This window comes from Cupressus sempervirens, chromosome 3, assembly GCF_028749045.1.
Source record: "Cupressus sempervirens isolate cs-2001-9-10 chromosome 3, ASM2874904v1, whole genome shotgun sequence".
Classification (NCBI taxonomy): Eukaryota; Viridiplantae; Streptophyta; class Pinopsida; order Cupressales; family Cupressaceae; genus Cupressus; species Cupressus sempervirens.
In genome coordinates, this window is record NC_143120.1 from 627,699,263 (window position 1) to 627,726,808 (window position 27,546).

Below are 27,546 nucleotides of genomic sequence, written 5' to 3' on the forward strand. Positions count from 1 at the left end.
CGTAAATTAAACCCTGTGAGACATAGAACAAAATCAATCACTCTAGGTTTGATATTGAACCTGTACCAACTTCTAATACAATATGTATATCAAAACTGCTACAAAAAGGTAATTTCTTATGTAAACATACCAAATCCAAACAGGCTTCCCTGTTGACATGCTGAGACTTCTCATTTTAATATACTGACAGCTTGGGCTTCTACTTCAGAGTAAAGGACTGATTATGTTCTTGATATATGAATATATTTTGTTTATATTTGGCAGATTCTAATCAGGTGTGACATGGTAGTGAATGGTTGTGATGCTGGAGCATCCTGGGTGACTGGCAATCAGTATCAACAAAAATCAATTAAAATTGGTTTGTCTTCTTTAGATTTGTTTTAGTTGGTTTTGATTTTGTTTGGCATCACTTCATGGTCAACTTCAAATTGCAACAAACTTCTCATCTTAAGGCACAAATGAAGCCAACAAAACCTTGATGGCGACACAAAATGGATCTGTAGATCTGGCTATAGAAACTTACAAGATTTCTGCACCTTTGCCAGCTTCCTCCAACCTATGAACTGGGAGTTTAAGAGCCAGATGTTGTAAAAAAAAATGGTGAGAAAAATATGGAAGCACATATATGGCTCACGAACTAGTTGACAAACTGTCTCAAAGACTAGTTGACAAACTGTCTCAAAGAAGTACTACCTCGTAAGATGCAATGAATGTAGGATATGCAGACAATGGATTGTTGAGTAACATGGATCGTTTTCTGCAAATGTACTAACATTGCTAATGTAATTGATATCTTCTAAACACAGATTTGAAGACTCATAAATATGAGAGGAGACATGTCTCTATAGTTAATCATCATTAGTTAATATATTAATTATATAAATAACCGTATGTATAAAATATATTATATATATAATAATATATAAATAACCATATATATATAAAAAAAAGAATATTTATCTAATGATGGTTTACCATTAACAATGTATCTCATGATCGAATCAATTTGACTGCAACTAAAAATTTAACACTCCCTCTTAGTTAGGGAGGATTGATATAGAACACATTATGCTCTTGAGTATATGAAGAGATATCATCTTAGTACGATATTCCTGGAATGACACATTTAAGGATATCAACAAAAATCGATCAACTTAGATGTTATCTTTCAATAAAATCCTAAATATGATTCAACAAGAAATATTAATCATATGATATTCGTCATACGTATATTCTTTTGGTATGTGCATTGGCATCAAATCCTTGATGCCTACCAAAAGAATATGTTATATCCTAGAAGGATATGAGTTATCCAACTTTCAGCACTCCAGGACAACAATTTAATATAGTCTATCAAATAACAAGAAATCACAATGTCATTGTCTCTCTCATGACAAGTATCATGATCTCTGGCACTCTGAGACAACAACTTAATGAAGTTTGATCATGATACGTTCGTTATCACGACTTCCAACACTTTGGGACAACTTAATGAAGTTTTTCATGATAATAGGTCTACCATTTATAAGATTGTCACCTTACAATGGTTACCTTCTGTTCATTTATTTCAATGAAAGATCGTCAACTTTCATTACATATCATATGCGAAATAATAACCACCATGAACCAAGTCAGAGGGTGATACAAAGGCTTTCACCTCAATTCTCTCTCACAGAGAATAATGCATTACAAGGAATTTCACTTAGAACTTCTCCTCATAGAGAAGATATCATTAAAAAAGGATTGCATCTCAAAATTCTCTCTCTAAACAATGATCCTAGGAAGTCAGGTCTAGTAGTTATTCCCTTAGAGTCTCTCTTCCCCTAAGGATTCTTGTCAGACTCACTTTGAATCTGATATCAATCTTCCAATTTTCTAGTGATAAGTCAATACTTCCTCATGATGCACTCAAGAGTAGGCCCATCAAAATCATCCAGTCACACATGTATTTCTAGACTCCATTTGAGTATTAATCTTCTAAACTCCTGCGTTGCCTTCGAAGAAGTGTCATACTCCATCTTAATGTAGAAGGATACTCATAATCTCAATCATCAAAGATATTTGCTTCAAGAGCCTCACTTTATCTAGCTCGATCACAACTTCTTTTAAGCTACTGTTATAAGCTACCTTATGTGCTATGTTTCTTTTCCTGCAAGATCATCTCCAAATACAAAGGAAAAGATCAAGGCAAGTAACTCTTATAGTATGTGTAGAATAACAAATAAGACAGAGACTACAATAAGCAAGTAAATATAATACTCAAGGATAATAAATACTTATTTGCACATTAATGTTCCTTATATAGGTTGCTCCAATGAAGGTCCATATGCATCAAATAAGATGATGTTTTTGTATAAACATTTGTCAAATAATGAGAATGAAACATTGGTTATTATTCCCCCCACAATGTAAAATTCCCACTCATTCCATCAACATTGTTGTGTGATAGTATCTATTTAGCGATACTTAGTTCTCATGAGTGATAGTTTTGTTCTATGCAATTTGTATCTTGAGGAATGTATTGAAGTTTTGCTTCCATGAATGATTCATCATTGCTATTATTCCTCATATCATCATCTCCTTGGTGTGAGTATGTAAAGCTCCCTCTATACAGTTGCTTTGATTTTATATGATTTCCTAATTTCAAGAGGGTCCTTGCAACTTCCTTGTAGAATATTTCTCACCTTTCACTTTGATATGTAGTAGGGTTTGCATTGGTTTAAAAAAGATTGTATATGTTTTACTTTTCAGAATACATGTTTCCTTGTAATGTTCCCGATGCCCGTAGGAGGTAGAATTACACCACTTAATTCTTGCGATGCCATTAGGAGGAAGAATTCCTTAATCTTCATATCAAGGTTTGTTTGGGAGCAATTGGAGTTTTATGACAACCACAGATGCCCATACGGTGACAGGGTATGTCCGTAAGGTAGTGATAGACCTTCGTACAGTGGTAATATGAGCCATATGTAGGAGTTGAGTGAGTGTGCGAAGTGGGGTAGCAAACTTATGGTAAGTTCTTCATACAGTAGAAGCAAGTGGTGGCCTGTACGGTGAGTTACAAAGTGGGAGAAGGGTTGTCGTACGGTGCAATGGACAGAATTTTTTCGTATGGCAAGGGAGGAGTGTGTTGAACACAATGTACAGTGATCTCCATTAGTCATACGGTGGAGGGAAAGGATGGTGTATGGTGAGCGGCAAGGTAGGAATGCTGTAAGGTGTAGATCGGGTGCAATAGTGCAGAATATGGGAATGTTTAGTGAGCCAAGGATATGGCATACGATGGCATGAGGAGTGTTGGGATTGGTGTAATATGGCATCAAGAGTCTATTGTACAGTGATTATGCTGCAGGAACAATAGTCTATTATGTGGACTTCCAGATCTTGACGCTTAGGGAATTATATTTTTCTTTGCCACACACAATTAAGTTCTACCCAAACAAACAATAGAATGTACAATGCCAACCACAATAAATATATTATTCCAGAATGCTCAAATTACTCTCAATTCATACAATGATGGCATAACATAATCATTGAATAACAAGATATAATAAAATGCCTTGGAGTGGTGACACCATGATTGATTGTTCTACGAAGATTAACAAAATTGACATGCATTGTGAAATATGGGCAAAACACCCAACGGATAGATATGGTGCACAAATAAAATAACTTAGTGATATTTCCTTCGACAGAATAGGGTGGAATAGGACCACCGAAACTGCACAAGCAGAATAGGGAGGATCTTCCACCTCAGAAACTGCAAATGAACTCCTTTAATCTCCAGCTTCCGGAAATACAACAAATAAATTAAATCCAAATCACATGATAACTACTACCTACATGTTGTGCTTAAATACCAACCATTCAAAGGAACTCCCAAGGGTTTACAAAGATAGCCGATAGCAACACCTACGGAAACAATTAAAATAAAAATGTGTCCAAAATATACTAAATCAATTGGAACCACAAAATACAAATATTATTAACTTGGGCCCAATATTAATTAATTAAAGTAACTAATTAAAGGTCCTTTTATTATATTATTTAAATTATGGGACCAATTAATTAATTAAATTAAATTATTACAGTAAAATTTGGGGACATGACAAATTTTCGCTACCCAAAGATTGCTTGCCCTCAAGCAATCCGTCATTAGACGAAACACCAACAACTCCAGGGTCCCAAATCAAATATGCAGATGAGATGAGTGAAATGACATCAATTCTTGCAGCACCACATTGCCATCGAACTTTCGTTGCATCACTCTAATATAAATATTGTCGTGTCCCGAGTCACCAGGATCCCAAAGATGCCAATCATAAAATACATCGATGTCATCATGTTCACCAATCTCTTTTGGAAACTCATAAGTTAGGTAGACCCTGTTTCTCTCGCGCAAAAGACCCTCACACGGAAAGATTGCAGTTATACATGCCTTGAGCACGGTTGGAGGATAGACTCCATCATCAATCGATGGTAGTAATTGTTCCTATAAATAACCTTTGCCCCATTATCTAGGTTCATGATTTTATTTATGTGATTCCAGATTATTATCCATGCTTTTCTATAGATTAGCAGCCTTTCTTTCATCCCACACATTGAGAGCATTATGGGGGTTCACTTCAACATTGGTTTTGTTGTCAGCACCAGGATCCCAAACCAAGCATGTAGGCGAGATGAGCAAATTGTCATCAAACCTCCCTTGTACCACACTGTCGTTAGGTGTCCGTTGCGCCACTCTGATATAAACATTTTCACGCCCTTCAACATGATCCCAATGATGCAAATTGAGGAAATCTTTCACGTCATTATGTTCAAAATTCTCTTTGGTTATGGTCATACACAGACGCCGATGTTGGCACAAACCTAGCCACTGGCACGATCACAACAACCACTATTATATTCCTGAGAGATGAAACATCGACAAAGAGAGCCTTGGTGGTGAGAATGTTGACGAAGGGGGGCTCGGCTGTGAGTACCTCAGTGACAGGAACCTTGGTGAAGGGTGTCACAATGATGGAAGCCTCGACAAAGAGTACCTCAGTAAAGGGAACCTCGACGGAGAGTAACTTAGCGAAGGGAACCCTGACCATGAGTACCTCAGTGAAGGGAGCCTTTGCAGAGAAAGCCTTGATGGAGAGTACCTCAACAGAAAACAAAATTTCAGCTGTAGATAAAACCTCAGTAGCACACAAAACCCCAGTTGAAGCCTCGACAATGGATAGAGTCTCGAAAACGAGCAACGTCTCAATGACGACATACATAGCTACAATGAAGGACGCACAATGATGACAGAGACAACCATGATGACAATGGGTACAACTACGGTGATAGACACAAACTCGATGTCAAACATAGACACAATGATGGTGATAGAGACAACGACGGTGGGAAACATGACGATGGACTCAACAACGGACACGGTGGCGATGATGACAACGGACACAATGATGATGATGGACATGGTGACAGTGATAACAACAGACACAATAACAGTGATGGTGATGGACATTGCAACGGGCATGGTGACGGTGACAAAAATAGACACAACTATGGTGATTGACACAACGATGGTGACGACAACAAACACGATATGGTGATGGATACACCCGTAGTGATAGACATACAACCTTGGTGACGGACATGACCATGATGATGGACATAGCTTCAGTGATAGACACACGACCTCGGCAACAAACACGACCTTGGTGACGATACAACCTTGGCAACTAATAGAATCTCCATGAGAGATAGGGGCGCACAACTTCGGTGATGGGCACAACTTGATCCGTCCTTGTCTTCACAAGATCTATGCAAGTAACATCATTTTTTAGGTGTTCTCCCCATGTTGGTGTAGTAGAAAGATTTAGCGAATTCTCTTGGAGCAACTCTGCAATCAAGCCTTCATTCTCCTCACATAATGCATCACCCTTATCGTTGTCATCCATTTTCTCCCACTTGTGCAAATGAGATATTAGTTTTTCTTCACAATGCTTGAAAACATTACTGACCAATCTACAGGCTGCTACAGAGGGGACACATTCTAGATTATGAACAACCAATAGCATAAATGCAATGGGTTGGGATATTTCATCCATCTCTTCAATGCACAAAAATCATAAGACTCTCCATAGAAACTGAAATCTTAGTATCATGATCTTCCTTGATGGTGACTAAGAAGTGATGAAACATATTATGGACCAAATTTTGCAATTCGAGATCTAAGAGGAGGTCACTTACTTTGACATTTGCACATTTCTCCAATATTGTAGATCTTCTACCAAAAGGGTCATTATCCATGCTCCACAGAGTTTTCGGGACAAGGACATTTTAGGGGACGAGGACGTGTTTTCAGTATGGGGACGGGTCAAAGCCAAAATTTATAGGACGGGACCTTAGGGGACGACGATTAAAAACATAGGGAATTTTTTTATACAGAGATACAAAATTCAAGTATGCATATCATTTCATTGATAAACCATTCACCATAGACATTTTAGAAGATCAATACATGGAAAATTATCAAATGACAAATACTAAGTACCTCCATTATAACATATCACATACATACATAGTAAAATCAAAATTTCTAAAGTCTCCAAGTATTATGCATGAAATCAAAATGGAATAAAGAGAAGTGCAACTAAAATAGTAAGTAGTAAATAGAAATACTAAATGCAATCTTTCCTCACTGTTGCTACTGGTATTGTTCTATGTTTTTTTCCCCCTCTTAGCAAGTACATTATATCTTGAAATGAGTAGAAGAGTTAGTGTTTTAATGGACAAATATGGTTTGCACATTTTTATTATGTCTTTCAGACAACTATGGACCTACACAAAAAAACAAAATTTATTGTTTTGCCTTTACTCAACTAGCAGGGATAGATAGGGGACGACAAAGTTGTTCCTGGTACTGCACTGCTGACCGTCCCCAAGTTTCCTGCCCAATTTTTTTTGCCATTTCGGGGATGTTTCCAAATTTGGCAAAAAGGGGATAGCTTCAAGGATGGCAAAAATCCATCCCCGCATCCCCGTTTCATCCCCAGGATGGGTACAAGCCTAAAAGCATAGGGGACACGTCCCTGTGGAAACACAGGTCATTACTGAAGTCATCAAGACTTCTAAAGTTGTCAACTATCAAATGTAATATCTCTATCATGATGTTATCATCATACGGTGCTTTAGGAGCCGAAATTCTCAAGACCTTAGTGAGACATGCTGCATTTGCCAACCTTTTTTCCTTGTCATGGTGTCTCAAAAGCCTAGGTTGACTTAAGGCATCCTTAATTGGTGAGAGGATTCTCTATATAATTCTTGAAGGTAATTGATTCACCTTACACAAACATACTTCCAATATATCTAATGGAAGATCAACACCCTCGCTAAGCTCTTTACCAATCTTTTGTAGTGCCTTCAACCACCCCACTCCATCATTGTTTGGCGCCATAGTGTGATCCAAATTTGAAATTCTCTCAATCATCCCAATAGGCTGTCAAGATCACTAGCTCTATTACAACTCTAATGTTCCTGATGCCCTTAGGAGGAAGAATTCCTTAATCTTTGTATCAAGGTTTGTTTGGGAGTAGCAGGAACTGTATGACAACCAAAGATGCCCGTACGGTGATAACGTATGTCCATATGGTAGTGATAGATCTCCGTATGGTGGCAATATGAGCCGTACACAGAGTTGAGGGAGTGTGCGGAGTGGGGTACCAACCTTACACAATGTATGGTGATCTCAATTAGTTGTACGGTGGAGGGAAATGATGGTGTACGATGAGGGGCAAGGTAGGAATGCCGTAAGGTGTAGATGGGGTGCAAAAGTGCATAATATGGGAATGTTTAGTGAGGCAAGGATATGGTGTACGGTGGCATGAGGAATGTTGGGATTGGTGCAATATGACATCAAGAGTCTATTGTACGATGGTTATGCTACAGGAACAATATCATCTATTATGTGGACTTCCAGATCTTGACGCTTCGGGAATTATATTTGCCTTTGCCACACACAAGTAAGTTCTACCCAAACAAACAATAGAATTGTACAATGCCAACCACAATAAATATATTATTCCCAAATGCTCAAATTACTCTTAATTCATACCATGATGACATAACTTATTGAATAGAAAGATATAATAAAATGCCCCGTAGTGGCGACACCAAGATCGATTGTTCCACGAAGATGATTAATAAATTCAGCACTCACTATGAAATATGGGCGAAACCCCCAACAGACAGATATGGCACACAAATGAAATATCTGAGTGATATTTCATATGACAGAATAGGGTGGAGTTGGACCACTGAAACTGTACAAGCAGAATAGGGAGGATCTTCCACCTTTGAAACTGCGAATGAACTCCTTCAGACTCCAGCTTCCGGAAATACAACAAAGAAATTAAATTTAAATCACATGACAAAGTTACTACCTACATGCCGTGCTTAAAAACCCTTCAGAGGAACTCCCGAGAATTTACAAAAATAGCCAACGACAACACCTACAGAAACAATTAAAATGAAAATGGATCTGAGATATACTAAATCAATTAGAACCGCAAAATATAAATATTATTAACTTGGCCCTATATTAATTAATTAAAGTAACTAATTAAAGATCCTTTTGTTATATTCATAGTTCCAAGAATCACGGCGATTCATGCGATTCACGCGATTTGGCGATTCGATTCAAGCCAAACGATTTTTTGTGAATCGGTGAATCGAATCAGCAATAAAGGGTTTATGAAATAAGTTACTCACTAAATTTCAAGGGTTTTTTAAATTTTCCGATTCATGGCCGATTCGATTCCGATTCATGGCCGATTCACGATTTGATTCGGCCTTGCCGATTCCGATCCGATTCCGATTCTTGTTACTTTGGTTATATTATTTAAATTCTGGGACCAATTAATTAATTAATTAAATTAAATTATTACATTAAAATTTGGGGACATGGCATTCCTCTATTTGCTCCCTCTCTTTCAAGGTTGCCTCTAATGAAATGTTTGGCTCCCTCAAAATCTCAAACTCGCTTGGTTGGTTGGTGACCGATCCTTATGATCTTGATGTGGTAAAATGATGCGTGACTGTTTGCAATGCCCGATCTGCACCTTATCCAATGTCATAGGCCCTTTGTAGTTGACCACCCATTTTCCAAACCTCTTACTCGGTAATGTGGGCCTCTCTTTGGTATCTGCATGCTTATTACCTATAACAGTTCTGATCTTAATGATATTGCCCCTTGATTAAGACAGGCCTGTCCACGCTGGCAGAGCCCACTTAACTCCTTCCATGGTGGCATTAATAGTAATGACAATTTTTTTAATAATACATTGGTTGAATCATCAAAACTAATCACCATTTCCTTTAATATGAATTATATTTCTATCGATTTATGGTGGCTCGGTTATCATAATCCTTCTATAGAGTATGAAATAAACCTTTATTACAATATTTTTCCATTGCTCTTATTATCAACAATAATATATTGGTCTAGCTGTACTTGGCAGACTAAGGCACATGATATTGGTTATAGATCACACAAATATTTACTCTTGTTTATTGCCTTTTGGTTGCTACTTTTGATTTCAGGCTGTACTCCTGGAGAACTAGTGTTACAACCCTATCATAGAATCTTTCGGGGATGTGACTCATTATATTATCCTCCAAATGTATATTTTATGTTCATCTTTCATATTGGCATAAACTCCTCCCAGTTTGACATTGTGCAAAACGTTGACATGTTATATGCACCACATACAAACCTTGCGCAAACCTTGATAATTGCATATAATGAAATCACATTTCTTTGAGGCTCACTTTCAATCGCTTTATGCAATGGCCCAAAGTTTCCACTTAATCAATGTTGAGCCTCTTGTTCTAGTTACCTCCTTACCTTAAAGTCAACACTGACTGTACTACTCTTGATCTTAGTTACTATTTCAATGTGACCGATATTGCTATTGACTGCATTTTACCCTTGCTGGCTTATGATAGCTATTCATGTTGTTTTCTCCACCTAGTTATTTCCTTGTGTACTGATCCACATCCTTTGTAAGTTTATTAGATTTAAAAAATAAAATTATGACCTCCCAATTTTTTTCTTATTTCACTCTAGAGTTTGATAGGACTTCTCGCTAAAGATGAAGTACACAAAGAAATAATAATAAAGATAAGGTAAGGTTGTTGTTTCTGCAATCCACAGATTTCTACAGAAATCATCCTCTCTTCGTTCTGAATTACTCCTACTATATATTCTTGCAGGCCTTAATAATTTGTTCAAATTGAATATAATCTTTTATTAGTCTGGAGACATTTGTATTGTCCTATTTTGTACTTATGTCTAAGACTTGAACTTTGTTCTGATCAATGTTGATTATGTCAAAAGTTATTTCTTTCATGGATAAACCTGTAACTTTTTACGTAGAACCATTTGTACTTTTACTAAGACGCAAAATGTTTCTCTCTATGTTGTCAATGGATTGATTTTTCTTTTTCTAATACTTATCACATTTTCATTAGTTGCCCTTTCTTTCCATGTATTCTCCTATACAATATCTCTCACTAATCCAATGCACAAGCCGCTGATATCAATTAGTCGTGGCCAGTCATTATGTCTTGAAAGTTTTCCTTATCAGTTATTATTTTGCCTCAGTAAATTGATGGCTTGTCAATAGTATTAGAATGATTAAAAAACAACAAAATTTCGACGATTTTTCCAGCAGCTCCTCAAACAAACAGTTACACAAAAGCTTTCTAAAATATCATTGGACTGTCAGACAACTAACAACAGTTCAAGACTTTTAGCCCCATTAAATGGACAAACTCTTCTTCAATGTTTACTAAGAATTAGAGCATGAATCTTTTTATATATTCCTGTCTTCTTTTCATACTTATTTTCCTCACAGTTTGGTCATTGTTTCTCCACATGTCTTTATTGTATGCGGACCTTCCAATGCTTGTCACATTGACAGTATGCCTTGTACCTTCAATACTAAAGGGTCAAAAACTTTCGTGTTCACCCTTCTTTTAAAAAATGCATTCTTTTATCTTTGTTTATACATTTGTAGTTGACTCTGATACCATGTTGAGTAACATGGATCGTTTTCTGCAATTGTACTAGCATTGCCAATGTAAATGATGTCTTCCAAATGCAGATATGAAGACTCATAAATATGAGAGGAGGAGACATGTCTCTATAGTTAATCATCATTAGTTAATATATTAATTATATAAATAACCATATATATATATATATATATATATATATATATATATATATATATAATTTACCATCAACAATGTATCTCATGATCGAATCAATCTGACTGCAACTAAAAACTTAACATGGATTTTTTGAATAGGCTTTTGATACATTCAAGAAAACCAAATTGGTAGGCAAAACGCCAAAATTTTGAATCTTTGAGATGCTTGGTAGTTACCTCTTAATGCTATAGGATCAGGAAAGGGGGGTGGTTCAGGAAATAATTGAAATGGCCCAATAGAAAGGATTGAAGGAATAATGCAGATTTCAAAGCACTTTAGTCATTTGATAATTGATATTATTGAAAACTTTCATTGCGAATTTTAAAAATGCCATTCTGTATTGTGGAAGATAGAATTTAGGGGGAAATTTTTGGAAGAATATCGAGTCATTGAGATAATGTAAAACAAATTATAGCTTTACACTGCAATGAAAATTAGCAAGAAGAGAAAACGGGCATGATGGAAGGTAGGAGTGAAACGGCCACATGGGAAAAGTTGTGTGGTAAGAAAAGTGGAAGAGTTGGAGAGGGAACAACGCTGAAAAGAAAATAGAGGGACAAGACAAAAGATAAGAGGGTAGCACAGAGAAGACTGAAGTAACTCATAGAGTATAATGGAGGAATGAGGGAGAATGAAAAAATAGACCTTATGTAGGAACATCAACATGAGAAGGAGAGATTAAAAGACAACACTAGTGAAGAGGAGGTTAGTGAACAGTGCAATATTGTGTCTTCAGATTTGATAAGATTAAAGCCATATTTCTTATTGCAATCAAAGTTTTAAAAAGGTAACATATATAGAATCTCTCTTCCAGGTTTTTGTTTTGGTTAATGAATTTGTATGGAAAGGGTGGGGGTGTGTTTTTTCTCCTACATCAAATGGTATCAAAGCTAGCTGTCTTGAGTGTGGGGATAGGTCACCAAATGTGAGGTAGTCTACACTAGGACCTGAGGGTGAAGAATGGAGTTGAGCAGAGTCGTAGACAGATTGCTGACTGAGAGATTTGCATATGAAAGCCAGAAGGGGTTGTAGAAAGTTTGAAAGGGTTGTTGCAGCGTGTGGAGTTGTGAGTGATTGAGAGCAAAAAGCTGCAAGCAAAAGTGAAGGCGAGTAACGGATAACAGTTGAGGAGAGGAGTTCAAATAAGAGAATGACATGGGTCATGATGAGGCCCGTGATGATTTTATCCTTAGAACAATATTGGGAAGAGAGTTATAGGATGTGGAGAATCCCAATGAAAAGTGATAGTTGCATCTAAAAGGTGAAAGAAGTAAGATCAGCCTGCAAAAATGAAGAGTAAAGAGAGGGGAATATGGCTACAGTGGACTGCCAGTGAGTGAAAGCTGAGAATGTAATGTACGTGATAGTACGTCGTAGGTTGAGACAGTAGAAGATAAAGTTCAAAATGCAGATTTGGAGGCTGATATAAGACTTCAGGAGACTATAATGAATGAAGAAAAAGAGGAAGAAAATGAGCTACCTAAAGAAGTTGGAATCATAGCGAGAGGTGATGAGGCCATTGTAGCATTAGAGGATGTTGCAGTCGAGATTACAGAGTTAATTCCTATTTTTCCTTAGTTTTGTAAAGGAGAGAAGAATGTAAATGAGTTGGTTGGGATGTTGCACATGTGCATAAGGATATTTTCCTTAGTTTTGTGAAGTAGAAAAGAACGTAAACAAGCTGGTTGGGATGTTGCATATGTGCATAAGTAAGCTATAGAGAGTGCAAGTAGATGTTGCAGATTTGTATGAAGATAGGTGTGTTTGCATGTAGAGCGTGGTGTGGATGTTGTAGGGCATTGGTGGAGGTGTTTGGTTTGCTGTGGGCAAGATTCTAAGAACGAGGAGAGGAGAGGAGAGTGCCTTCGACAAAGGACGGTCTATGGGGAAGTGAATCCACATGATTGAGAGGAAATTGGTGAACACTTGGTGGAGTAGGATGGCAAGAGTCCCATCTAAGTGCTGGGATGTAGTGTCTCCCTCTTTGGATATGGTAGTAAATAGAGAGAATCACCTCACAGTCCAAATTGCAAGTGACTTGAAGAGTAGTAAATAGAGAGAATCACCTCACAGTCCAAATTGCAAGTGACTTGTTTCCTTCAAGTCCTTAGTTACTACCATGAATTATGAGTTATGAATGTCAAAATTTATATGATTATTCCAAGAACATTGTCTATATATATATATATGAGATATTTGATCACTACTATATCTGATATAATGATATGATCATGGAAGTTGGTCCTTATTTCTAATGCTAAAAATATTAGCCCTGTCTAATTTATCAATGGAAAATGTGCTGAGAACTTTGTCCATAATCTCTTATAGCTATTAGATTGCTATTTTCTGATACTATCCTGTAATTGTATGCAATGATAAACTAAGGGTATCATTTATAGTGATTAGATTGCTATTTTTTATATTGTCCTTTAATTGTATGCAAGGATGAACTGCTTTATTGCTTATAGCAATAATATTGCTGTCTCTGTCTCTCAGATATGATTTGTCAGTATTTGCAATGTCTGATGTATCAATATCACTCAACAGCAATATTGTTGCTGTCTCAAATAATGAATTATAATCTTGCAGCAATTAGGATGCTATGTCTGATATATACTTTTTTTCCCTGCAATCCAAAGGAGCTGTTTCTGATATAAACTTATGTGCTTGCAACCAGTTAGTGCCGGAGAAGGCAATTGTTTGATATGAGCAGATCCAACGGGATTACATATAAAAGGTTATTGATGAATGAATCAATGGAATGAGGTCGAATTCCTTTTTATATTCACTTTCTTGGTTTCAAGATTGTGACTTCTTGAAAGAGTCATGTCAGTTTGTTGCCAACTATTTTAAAATATAAATCAGATCCTCTTTTAATTCATCACACCTCTTAGTTATGGTAATTGCTGCCCTCCTTTATCTTGGCCTGATGATAAATGACACATACTTAATCACTGTCCTTGGTATCTTTTAATACATGTCTTCTAACATACAAGATTCCTTTTTTTTATCAATGGATTATGATTGAATATTAGGTAAAGCTTTGTTTAATCGTCAATATAATGTTATTGACAAGGATTGTATGACTAATCATGGATTAGTCAATTCTCTTCTTAAAAGACATTGTGATCAATGATGATCACCAATTTGGTGATGAATTTTGGATTTAGTCTGCATCTGATTTATTGATATCTTCATCCCTAGTAATTGAGCCTTCACAACAAATAGCAATTCCTTATTTATCTAATCCAACGATACTCAGCAATTCATGTATGTGTTGTTGATTTTTGAATTGAAATGATGAATTATGTAATATTCCCGTCATAAAATAAATCATTTATCAAACTTTTGTTAATGGGCCGATTGATTTAATATATCTTGGACCTATTTTTATTTTTGTTTCCATAGTTTGTGTCGCTGTCGGCTATTTTTGTACACCCTCAGAAAGTTTCTTGATGGGTATTTAAGCACGGCTTGTAGGAAGTCTTTAGGTATGCAATTTGGATTATTTCTTTGTATTGCAAATTCCAGTTGAGATTCTCTGTTGTTCGTCATTTTGGAAGTGAAAGATCTTCCCTACTTGGCTATTTCGATTTCAATGGGATTCAACCCTCATCCTATTCCGTCGCCTGTAATACTTCGCCCGGGCCTGGCAAATCGGAGCATCATCTTTCAACATAAATATTACTTAAAGGATTATTCGTATTCAAGCCTGTAATATTGTATCTAGATTTCAACTAAATCTATTGTGTTGTGTATGAACAAGATTGTATTTAGAGTTGGGCTGAGATACCTAACCGTGCGGCCTCCTATCATTTCTATACTGCTTACTTCTTGACCGTATGTCCTTCACCCATCCATCCATCCATATTCCTCAGTATTTCATTCATACGGCTCTATGGTTTTGCCACCGTACGGCCTTGTTCACATCTTACCTCCACACTATACGGCTTTACCTCTCTTCACTTTATGGCCAACAAATCATCTCGTACGGACTAACCTTCACACTACCGTATGACCATCAAGTACATATCGTACGGCCCAATTTCACTCTTCCATACAGCTGTCTAGCACCCTCCGTATTGTACTGCCTTCACACTATCGCACGACCACCTAGTACAGACCTTATGGTCTTACATGCTTCTCTGAAGTCGATTGGGATTTTTCAGAACCTTGCAATTGTATGTAGAACATTACAGTGGTATCGGAGCTTCAATCCTGCTAGCCTGTGGACAGTGAATGAGAGTTTATTGCCGAAAGAGAAAAAAAACCCATTACGTGGATAGAATGGCTGCCGAACTGGAACCCACAATTGCCAAATTTGTGGTACAACTGAGAGAACTTGCAAAGAATTAGGCACAAATCACTGATACTCAACAACTCATGGAAGAGACTCTCAAGAAGTTGGTAGACAATAAAATATCCGGAGAACAAAATGGTCACAACGCGGACTCGGTGTCGGGTAAATCAAACCCTCATCTAATATGCTCTTGACCTTCTATGTCGTCTTTTCCCCCATGGACGGAGGCACCACACAGAGGGAAACAACCAACCTTTGAAGAGATGCAGGAACAACTGAGAGAATATTGGAAGAATGCGAATTTTGAGGAAGATATATCCTAGAAAGATTACACGGATTTGAGAATGAGATATTTGGGAGGCGGAAACCAAGGTATTTTAATGATGATCTTAGAAGAAGGTTAAGTAAAGTAAATCTGTCTCTATTTGGTGGATCCAGATCCATATTTGCATAAGCGTGGGTAATGAAGATCGATACTTACTTCCAACTGAATCCTATGCCAGAAGAAGAAGCAACTAAATTCACGGCATTACACTTGGAAGGAGTTGCGCATGAATGGTGGCATCACGGCACCATCACACTGGGTCATGATCAAATAAATACTTACACGAAATTCACTGAGAGATTGATAGATCAATTTGATGGTAAAGATTCAGAACTCAATTTCAAAGATTTGGCATAGCTAAGGCAAACTAAATCGGTCAACCGGTATATTGTGGAATTTTAGAAACTCTCTATTTTGGTCATGGACATTTCTGAAAGAAGACGGACAGTGCGCTTCATGGACGGATTGACAAAACCACTGAAAGGTTGGGTAAAGGGGTTCAATCTTGCCACCTTGTCGGAAGCTATTAAGAAGGCATGGAGCAAGGCATCATCATCGATGTCATCCTCTCGAAGTTACTCACACCCCAAACAGCTGGCGTTTCCGAGGGACAAAGATAATAAACCTCTGCTCAGGTTGCCATCATTGGATGAAGCTACCAGACAGGAACTCCGATAGTTTATTCTAAATGACTTTAGAATAAACAAAGTTAATGTTGAACTTGTATTTGAGAAATTTGGCTCACAAACAATGAATAGATTTGCAACAAATAAATCGGTAGCAAAGCATCTATAGGATTCAATTGCAACAAACTACAAGATTGTAAGATCAACGTACACTGATACAGTTAGGATTGATGCCATATCGAAATCAATGGAGATCTTAGATCTTCCTACAATGTGTGACCACATCACTAGATACAAGGCACTTCATAATAATCCTTAGGATTATTTCCACTATTTCTGTCTTCTTCTTTCTTTTCATGGATGTAGTTAGAGAGGATGTATTGTATGAAATTGTGTAATTGAATGTAATATGATTTTCATGTCCTTATGACATGTAATCCAATAATTTTTCTCACCTAGTTTTACCAAGTCAAAGTTGGTTGATTCGATCCCACTTTTTCCTCCACTTTTTCTCAACTCCTTTGCCTATATGAAAGAGTGCCTTCTCATTGTAAAACTCATCTTTTATTGTATGCAAGAGAGCTCTGTCAAACTTGTGCAAGCATAACTTTGATTGTGTGATACGAATTTGGGAAAAAAGTGAATACAAAGAAACAATTGAAGTTGAACTTTGATTTGAGTGCAATTGTGACTTGTGCAAGTTGGAAGCTTTGACTGTGATTTGCATTTGTCATCTTTGATTCATGTGTATTTGCAATCTTGATAATTGAATATAAAGAGTTAGGAAGCAATCGGAGCTAAAGCTTTGACTGAGATTGATTGTGGAGATATAAAGACTAAGAGCTTTGACTGTAGTTTGTAATTCTTTCTTAATTCACAAAAATAGTTAGAATTCTTTACTTTTGGAAGTCTTTGTGCCCCAATAGTGAAGGTTAGTTTTATAGCATAGATTAAGATTGGACTTAGAGCCAAACTGGTATGCCTTCAGCTAGCCTTTGAGTTAGTGTTGGTTGATTGGTATCACCATTTACAACTTTAGATAGAAGTGTAGTTTGAGGTTTCCTCTTGCCCATTACTCACTTTGCCGGTAAGTGGATTCTTTTCTAAAGCTAATATGAAAGAATATTGGTAATACCCTTTCAAATCTCTCAACTTCTTGCTTACCTTGAGTTAATCTAAGGATTGGTGAGAAGGGGGAGCCTTCCCTTTAAGGTAGGAGATACCCTGTCTCACATGCTATGGCTGGTCTACCTATTTTGCGATTGGAATTTACCAAAAATTGTCAGTTTCAAAATATCCACTCAACAAATGCAACAACATAGAGAAAATAAAAGCAAGAAACATCATAGGATAATTAATTCTAAACAACATAAGAAGCTAGAAAAGATATCACACATGAAGTAAACTATAGATGATTGATAAATGAGAAGCATTAGAATCCAAGGCACGAAGAGACATTTGCTAGGCAAAAACACATAGTCACACATGTAACAAAACAATACATACCCATAGATAAAAATGTACCATAAAATAATTCAAATCTATAGAGAAATGAGATAGAGAGATGAAAGGATACCATGTTATGCCTACTTAGTTATCACACAAAGAAACAACAAAGGGGTAGTGGATCCTAGAGAGAAGAGAGAGAAAATAAATTATATGCTTTAAATGATAGAATATATACAATAAAGATGCACTTGCATAAAATTGCAGTCATGATGGTAATCCCTACATAACACAACAAATGCATACAAGAGAGAACATCAAATTATAGAATAATGCAGAGTCATAAAAGACATTGGATGCATTGAACAAGAGAAGAATGATGCATTATATCTATTATGGAAGTAATTGGTAAATATTTGCTTGTATTAATAGAGACTGAGAGGTCTATATAAAAAAGAATAAAGCAATGTTTCCTTAGGAAACAAATGAAAAGAATAGAAATATTTTATTCTAGCTAAACTAAAGCTAAAGAAAGCTAATAGATAACTACAACTAACTGAGTATTAGAAACATTCTAATATTTACAATAGATTACAAATAGATTACCTATTAACTAACACTAGACGCTTATCTATTATTCTAATACCACTTGTTAATGGTTAATCTAACCATAACACTAAGCTGTTCTCTAAATTTGACAAACTTATCAAGATCAAGAGGCTTGGTTAGAATATCTGCAGTTTGATTTGTGGTAGGAACATAATGCAAGCCTATTGTCTAGTATTCAACCATCTGTCTTATGTAGTGATAGCGAACATCCACTTGCTTGGTTTGTTCATGGAAGACTAAATTTCGTGCTAACTTGATAACACCTTCGTTATCAACAAATAAAGTAGTTGGTCCTACTGGTGAGATCTGCATATCCCCAAGCATCTGACGAAGCCAAACAACTTCACAACCTGCCTTGATTGTCCCTTTGTATTTGGCCTCTATAGAGGAGAGAGAAACTGCCTGTTGCTTATTACTGGTCTATGTGACGACACTTGATCCCAAATCGAACACATCCAAAAGTTGACTTTTTATTGTCAACAGAGACTGCCCAATCTGAATCTGTGAACCCATTGAGTTTAGGATTAGAACCTTGATACTAAAGAAGTTCATAATTTGAAGTGTTCTTCACATGACGAAACACACGCTTTGCTGCCATCCAATGATCAACCTTGGGAGCTGTCATAAAGCATGAGATGTAGTTGATTGCGAAGCTGATATCAGGCCTAGTAGCAGAGAGATAGATGAGGTTCCCTACTAGTTTCTTGTAAGTAGTATCATCGACGGGAGGATAATAAGACTTGGCTGATAACTTGGGACCTTTCTCCATGGGTGTAGATGTAGGCTTGCAATCCTGCATACAAAATTTGTCTAATAGAGCCCTGGCATATTTTGACTGAGAGATGAATATACTAGAAGACTGTTGCTAAACCTCAACACCTAGGCAATAATGCATGAGCCCAAGGTTAGTCATATCAAAAGACTGGCATAAATTCTGTTTGATAACTTGAATCAAAGATGTCAAACTCCCAGTGATGATCAAACCATCCACATAAATAATCAGAAGGATGATGCCACTATCAGTAGTCTTGATTTACAAATTTGAGTCTGAAGAATTCCTCTCAAAGCCTTGATCATTGAGGTACTTATCAGTTTTTATGTACCATGCCCTAGGGGCTTGCTTCAAGCCATAGAGAGCTTTGACCAATCTAGAAACTTGATGGTCTTTACCAAGAATCATGAAAGCAAGAGGTTGTGTCATGTAGACCTTTTCGTGGAGATTAATATTTAGGAAAGCACTCTTGACATCCATCTGATGGAACTTCTAGCCAAATTGTGCTGCCATGGTTAGGACTAATTTGATCGTGCTCATCTTTGTAGTAAGAGTAAAGGTCTCCTCATAATTAATGCCCTGATGCTGAGAAAAGCCCTTTGCAACTAAACGAGCTTTGTATTTATCCAAAGTACCATCAAATTTGTATTTTATTTTGTAAACCCATATGCAGTGAATGGGTTTCTTCTTTGGTGGAAGATCAGAAAGGACCCAGGTGTTATTCTTCAACAGACTCTGGTGTTCAGATGTCATGGCCTATTCCCACTCTGGAATTCCTTTAGCTTTGGAATATGTTTGAGGTTCAAACACATTGTAAAGGTTGGCCATGAGAGAAAAGTTAACAAACTATGTAGGATTTCTCTTTTTCCAAGTAGTTCTCCCATCAATGAGGCCATCATCATGAAATATCAGCAAGTGTCTTAGTCCTCACCACTTAGGCCGGAGAGAATGACTGACATTATTATCAAGAGATGCTTCGTGATTATTAGAAGAATCTAGATCAAACTTAGGTGAAGCATCTACAAATTGAGGTGATCCTACATGAGAAGCTAGAGATATTGTACAGGGATCATTGGTATAGCTGGAGTTGCAGGAGCTACTGGAGCCCCCTCCCATTAGGTGGACCTAATAGAAGCCTAACTCCCAAATCATGAGCCCTCATAGGCTGGATCAAGAATAGGAAAAATAGGCCTGAATGGTCCTCGCTGCTTATTGAAGACACCATCAAGTCTGTATAGGAGACAAGATGTCTTAGTGTCGATCAAGCAGTAGGCTTTGTGAAGACTACTCTATCCAGCAAGCATGAGTTTGTGACTCTTGGCATCTGACTTGGTGCGTGACGAATGAGGGATCCAAACAAAAGGAAGGGAGTCAAAAACCTTTAGGTAATTGATTTTGGGCTTGTGACTTGACCAAGCCTCTTTTGGAGTCTTACCTTTGACCGCCATTAAGGGTGACTAGTTCAAAAGATAAACTGCAGTGTTAACTGCTTTTACCCAATACTTCTTCAGAACATGTATGTGTTCGAACATGGATTGAGCCATCTCGGTGATTGTTCTATTACAATGGTCACCTACACCGTTCTGTTGTGGTGAGTGGGGTGTGGTTAATTAGCGTTTGATGCCATGAGTATCCAAGAAGCTAGAGAAGTCATAGAATAAAATTCCCCTCCATTCTTTGACCTAAGAATAATAATAGATTTCCTAGACTCTTTTTCAATGAAAGGTTTAAAATTTTAAAATATAGGAATTGCATATGATTTCATTTTAGGAAAATACACCCACATTTTTCTATTGAAATCATCAACAAACAACAAAAAATACCTGGACCCAAGAACAGAAGGAGTGGCCATAGGGTATAGATATCGGCATGGACAAGCTGAAGTACCTAAAAATCTCACCATGAATCGCCACTGGTGAAAGGTGTGTGATGTTGCTTCCTAGCTTGACATGCATTACAAACTCCAAGCTGCTGAGTCTGAATCTTTGGCAAACCAAGGACAAGCTCTTCTGGAGCAAGCTGAGAAAGATAATGCACATTTAAGTGCCCATATCACTGATGCCAAAGTGTGTTAACAGAAGACCGCCAAGCAGCCATAGCTAAGTCTCCAGAATCATCCGAATCAGTAAGTTGGAAAAGACCATGATCCTCAAGACCCACTCCAACAATTGACTGAGTTGCCTTATCGTTGATGGTACATTGATCTGAATTGAAGGTGACATCCAATTGTGGAGAATGTCATAGTTTTTTATTGACTGAGAGTAGATTTAGATCCATCCCTAGAATGTAGTACACATCGAGGAAAATGAGATTCCTCCTAGCAGATTGAATCTAATGTTGCCTTTACTGACAACAGTGTACTCTTCTCCGCCACCAAAAATAACATATCTGAGTAAGGTTGGTAGTCAGTGAACCAATCTTTGCGGTGGGTGAAGTGATGAGAGGCACCTAAATCAATGTACTAGGCAGATGACTTCACATGATTTGCAAGTCTTCTAGCCACGAAGGTGCAAAAGGGAGATTCTGTCTGCTTGGTGTGCTCTGCACAATTCGCTTTCGGCTGCAAACCTAATTGGTCAGATTAGGCAACTATGCATTTCCAACATTCAACCTTCATGTGACCAAACATGTGGCAATAGTTGCATTGAATGTTCTTCCGAGAGGCTTTTAAAGCTGGAGCAAAGGACTTCTGCTGAGAAGATTCCTGAGACTTGCCTTTATCCTTTTGAAAGGATTTAGTAGCAAAAGCTTGCTCTATGGAGGTGGAGCTGGAACTGCTCCTGAACTATTGTTTCCACCAATCTTGCTGAAGCCAAAGTGTGAAGAGATCTATGAACTTCAGATCAACACCAAAAGACGCAATGTTGAGAGTCTCAATAAAATGTTCATAAGATTTGGGTAAACTCCGGAGAGTGATAATCACAATGCCCTCTTCCTTCATCTTGCGACCAATGGCAAGCAACTGATCGCAGATTTGGTGAATCCTATTTAGGGGAGCCTGGAGCAATGTAAACTCATGATTCATCCATGATAATAGAAAACATAGTTGTTTTCAAGAAGAAATCTTTGCTTTTGTGAGAAGTCTCATGAAGATTTTTGAGATGTGTTCATATCTCGACAACTGTCTTGCCGGATGAAATCTGAGAGAGCTGATCATTAGCTATGGATAATTTGAGAAGCATCACCACCTCTGGATTATTTAGATCCCATGTACCTAATCAGTACTAGGGGTAGTCGGACACAGTGTAACACCTAGAACAATCTGATTGGTATTTCGCTATTCAAAAATTGCTACGATCTGCTGCTTCCAAGTGCCATAATTTCGACCATTGAATATTGCTCTTAAGCAGAATATTAATCAAAGATGCCATAGCACATTTTTCAATGAAAAAAGTGGAAAAAATTGTGAAGGCACTTTCTTCGAGGCAAAAAATATAAGACCCAAAAAATTTGAAGATTGACCCAGAAGAGAGCTTGAAAAACCCAAAAAGAATATATTGTCAGTTTCTGAATTTGCTGGCTCAAAAATTGAGCATGAAAAATGAGGCACCCAAAACAATCGGACGACAACCTAGTTGAGCTCTCAAAAAACCCACAAAGAATTTGCAATCAAAAAAAAATTCCAAGTTCAAAATGTAGGGTTTCGAGAAAAACCTAGTTGATAGCCATTGAAGGGCAGATTTGTAGAACAAATGGCGATTGTAGGAAAAAATGGCCAATTTTTTTCAGAATAGAAGCGTTTGTGCAAGAAATGTGAAGGATCCAAATAATGGTAGGTGTAGCAAAGAAAATTGCGAGCTTTTCGATGGTCTCAAACGCAATTTTCAGGTTGTGATTTGTAGACACATGATTTACAGTCCAGAAAACCCTAGCTGACCAATATATCATATGTGATTTGGAGCAAACAGGAAATGTTTTTTTTGAGCAAATAGAAGATGCGAGTTTGAACAACAATATCAAACACGAGCCAAAGTTTCTAGTCATGATTTGCAATTTATTGACACACGATTTCTAGTCGTGATTTTGCAAATGGACGCCATATTTCGTGAGCCAGAGAAGTCACGAGTTGCAAATCCTTTGCATCCAAAACCCTAGCCTATGCTAGGTATAATGAAGTAGGTAAATTTAGGGAATTTGTTTTTTTTGAAAATAAGGTTAAGATAATTTCAATAAGAAGTTATTATTCTTGAAAAAAATTCAACTATGTTATGATACCATATTATGGAAGTAATTGGTAAATTTTTGCTAGTATTAACAGAGACTGAGAGGTCTATATATACAAAAGAGTAAAGCGATGTTTCCTTAGGAAATGATTGAAAAGAATAAAAATATTCTAATCTAGCTAAAAGAAAGCTAAAGAAAGCTAACAAATACCTACAACTAACTAAATATTAAGATCATTGTGATATATACAATAGATTACAAATAGATTACCATTAACTAATAATAGACCCTTATCTATTATCATAATAATATCACGCTAAGTGGTTTCAATTTATACTAGACATGTAATTTCAAACAAACATAAAATTGCACAAGGAATTATAATAATTGCAAGAAAAAATACCATCAAATAAAAGGAAAACAAGTCAACAAAGGGAGATAATGGATCCAATGATATAGATAGAAAGAGGAATTAGGGCCCCCCAAGTGAAGAGACAAGGGAAATGATTATTATATTGCTCACAAAGTAGCACAATGAGCCTCCAAAAGATAGGCTGCTAATATCACAAACCTAGGAGCAACACAATAGGGTTGTAGATGTATCAAGTAAAATGATCATGAAAAAGTTACCATTCATCATTGCAATTCACATGAAACATAATATAAGGAACTGATAAAAGAAGAAGATCTCTTAGATATAACTAGATGAGAATGTGAAGAGAAGCCATCGTATGCATACACTCATTAAATAAAGATTTTTGGATTCATGAAGTCAATAATGTAGGATGTTGGTGTAAAATCTAAAGTTGCCCAATCTTGAAGAGTTGAAAAGCCACTTATTGGGTCAATGTGAATAGGATTCTAAAGATCTAAGTTTGGATTGGTGAAAATAAGGTCATAATGATTATCATGTTCAGCAAGACCTAAATTGATTTGAGATGTACCTTGAGAAGAATAAGAATGAATATCAAGGACATTGTCTTCTATGGCTAAGACACTCTTAGGAGAAGGACAAAGAAAACTCATAAATGCCTCATCTATTAAGGAATATCAATAAAATGCATAGAAAAAGGTTGATCATTAGAAGCAACAACCATGTCATCATCCGAAAATGTCTCATAAGGAAGAGAGTAATCCATATCCTTATATAAGGGTTCATCTCAAATCATCCAAGGAAGGAAGAAAACACACATTAGAGGAGGAACAACCATGACTCAAAGAAGTTTCATGAGGAAGAGAATAGTCAATATTCCTATCCAAGGGCTCATCCCAGATAGTAGCACTGTCAAGGTTAGGAACATCATGAATCACTAAAGGTTGATCAACATCATCTTTCAAAAAAATACCTTTTGAAGGGGAATGATAATCATTGAAAGGAAAAACTAAGTTCTCATCATATGCATGAAATGGAACATCATGAATATCATGAATGAAACTTGAAAATAAAAAGAACCCCATTGAAATCAATTGTAATGATTATGAAAGAAACTAGATGCAAATTTCTTTTTGCATTTTCACAATGCAAATAGATGAAATACAATCTATAAACAATGCAAAAGGAGATCTAAATACTACTAATTCAAACAATAACATACGAAGTAGATCTAGATCACCAAAATGAAATCTAACTCCAAAAGAACAAAGGAATTGTCATAGGTTAGGTTCACTATAGATGTGTAGGGGGAAAATGGAAGCAATCCACCCTATACAAAATAAAGGGGAAGAACCAAGATTCACTCCTTAAGATAGGTTCGATAAACACAAAAGGAAGTGTCAATGTGTGACCTAATGCAAAATTGATGAATGACTTGGATTTACTTCCCTCTCACCTCCACCTTAAGAGGGTTTAAGCAAGTAGATATGTAATATAATACTAAAATATAAAGATATGGTAAGATGATAAAATGTATTGAAATGAAAGAAGGGGAAATGATATACCTAGCAAGATATGAACTTGTAAATGGGTTGTCAAATGAGCTCCAAAACTGCGGATTACTATTCATGAATCTGAAAATTGCGAGATCTACAAAACCCAAAAATCAATCGGTGATTTGGCAAGGTTGACTTTTCCAAGAAGGTTTGACTTTCTCCTGAAGCAAGGGAGTAGTGCATCCTTGATCAACTGTCTTAGACCTTGATTCTGATTTTATAGTTCCAACAAATGATGAAAAGGGTACTCAGATTTGCAACCTGTTCTCCTTTTCCACATCTGAAACCTACAAAATTAAGGATTTTTTGTTTGTTGGATGCGAGGGTTTGCCTTGGTCAAACCCCTGTTTAGGAGTTAACCTTGAATAGAATGCTAGAAAGAAGTAATGATAGATCTAACATGGAGCAATGTAAATCTATGAATATGCTCTTGAATTTGAAATGTAATCAAGTATGTAAATGCAATAGCCTTGATTCAACTTCAAAACCCTAGGAAACGAAGTTAACGTGAAATCAATACCTTTATGAATGAATGTGCTTAAAATCCGCCTTAGTATTAAATGTATGACTTTCACCTAGTTGCAACGAGTGCCAAGTGGACCATTCAAGCTTTTGATAGATGTGGGCTTTTGTTGTCATAATGTGAGGTGGATGCTATTCATTGTTTTCATTAATGATTGCCATTGATCTCAACATATCTGATGTATAGAAGAGATTCATTTATGACGTGGTTGAGGTGTAGTGATATCCTTGATGTTTTGGTACAACTGTTCATCAAAGGTCGTGCTTTAAAGATTTATTCTTATCCATTTTAGTGATGGTTCTACTCAGTGTGCACCATATGGTGGATCAATTGTTTGGGTTCAATCCTATTTGGAGCGTGTTCATTTTGTTTCGCTCCCAATACTTACCTTGTAATGCATTGTTTATATCCATTGGTACCAAAAGTTTTGGAAATGGTGATTGCATGTTGGCATGTGCAAGGCTTGTTGTATTGAGTGAGGTGATTCAGATTGTATTTCTTACCACCACTAGAATGCTTCCATGTGACCTATTTTAAATTGGTTTAGGCCAACATGGTTGTTGACATCAGGTAATATATGAAGAGTGATGATCTCAATTGTTTGCGATGAATGAATGCATGATGCTTGTATGTGGGTAATACGCAAATTGAGTGCGAATCTGACAAGGCAAAATCTTATTGATGATCATCCAAGATGATGCAATTGGTAGCAGACTGTAATATCATTTCTGTATGGTAGAGTATCAGTGATAGTGAGTTCAGCGGTGGATTTTATTCTCATTTCTTATATTCTGGTTACAAGGTTGATTTTATTGGCAGTGAACCTATTTGTACTGACAGTTATCCATATTTGTATCTCTGGTTAGTTAGTCCAACCAAAAGTGAGCCAAACAACAGTAAGCAAATTGATTGTGAACCATCTATAAGAATCACCTTAGCTGGTGTCACCTTAACTGATGTTTTTCCCATGAGAATTAATTTCTCTGTGTTTTTTCCCAATTTGGGTTTCCACATTAATCATAGTGTTCATTGTGTTTTGTTTTCATGTTCATATTTGTTATAAACTTATAAGTTTATGAATGTTTAAGGTATTGACTGACATAGTAAAAGGTTTAGAGAATGTTAGGAAATAATACCCACCCTCTCAATTATTTGGCCTGTTCAACACTTGTGAACAATGAACCACTCATAGTGAAATATGGACTAATTAGATTGATACAAGATCTAGATTCTACACAACTGTTCTTGATAAAACATCTCATAACTTGATACATTACAGAATACCACCCAGTTGATAAAGGATGAGCTAAGAAGCTCTAAAATGAATGGTTTACAAGGCAGAACACTTGCCAAAGTTTTTGGATTTTGGATAGTGAGCTAGGTGAGCTTGGTCTTGGGGAAAAATCCATGGTTAAGTGCACATTTGTTGGAGTAGTATTAGGATGGGTGACCTCCGAGGAAGTTCCGATGCTTCGTCCCTATGAGCATCACCTAGATGCAATGAACGTTAAGTGGAACATTCATTCTCACAAGAGATGGGTTCTTGTGCACCACTTTTCATGAAATATGTTAAAACAGTTC

At 36.7% G+C, this 27,546-nt stretch overlaps 1 pseudogene across 1 annotated transcript in view; it reads left to right on the forward strand.

Moving 5' to 3' along the window:
• LOC149568245 (kihadalactone A synthase LFS-like) overlaps positions 1-27,546 on the forward strand; it is a 126,819-nt pseudogene that overhangs the window by 9,363 nt on the left and 89,910 nt on the right. The gene's annotated exons all lie outside the window — the stretch shown is intronic.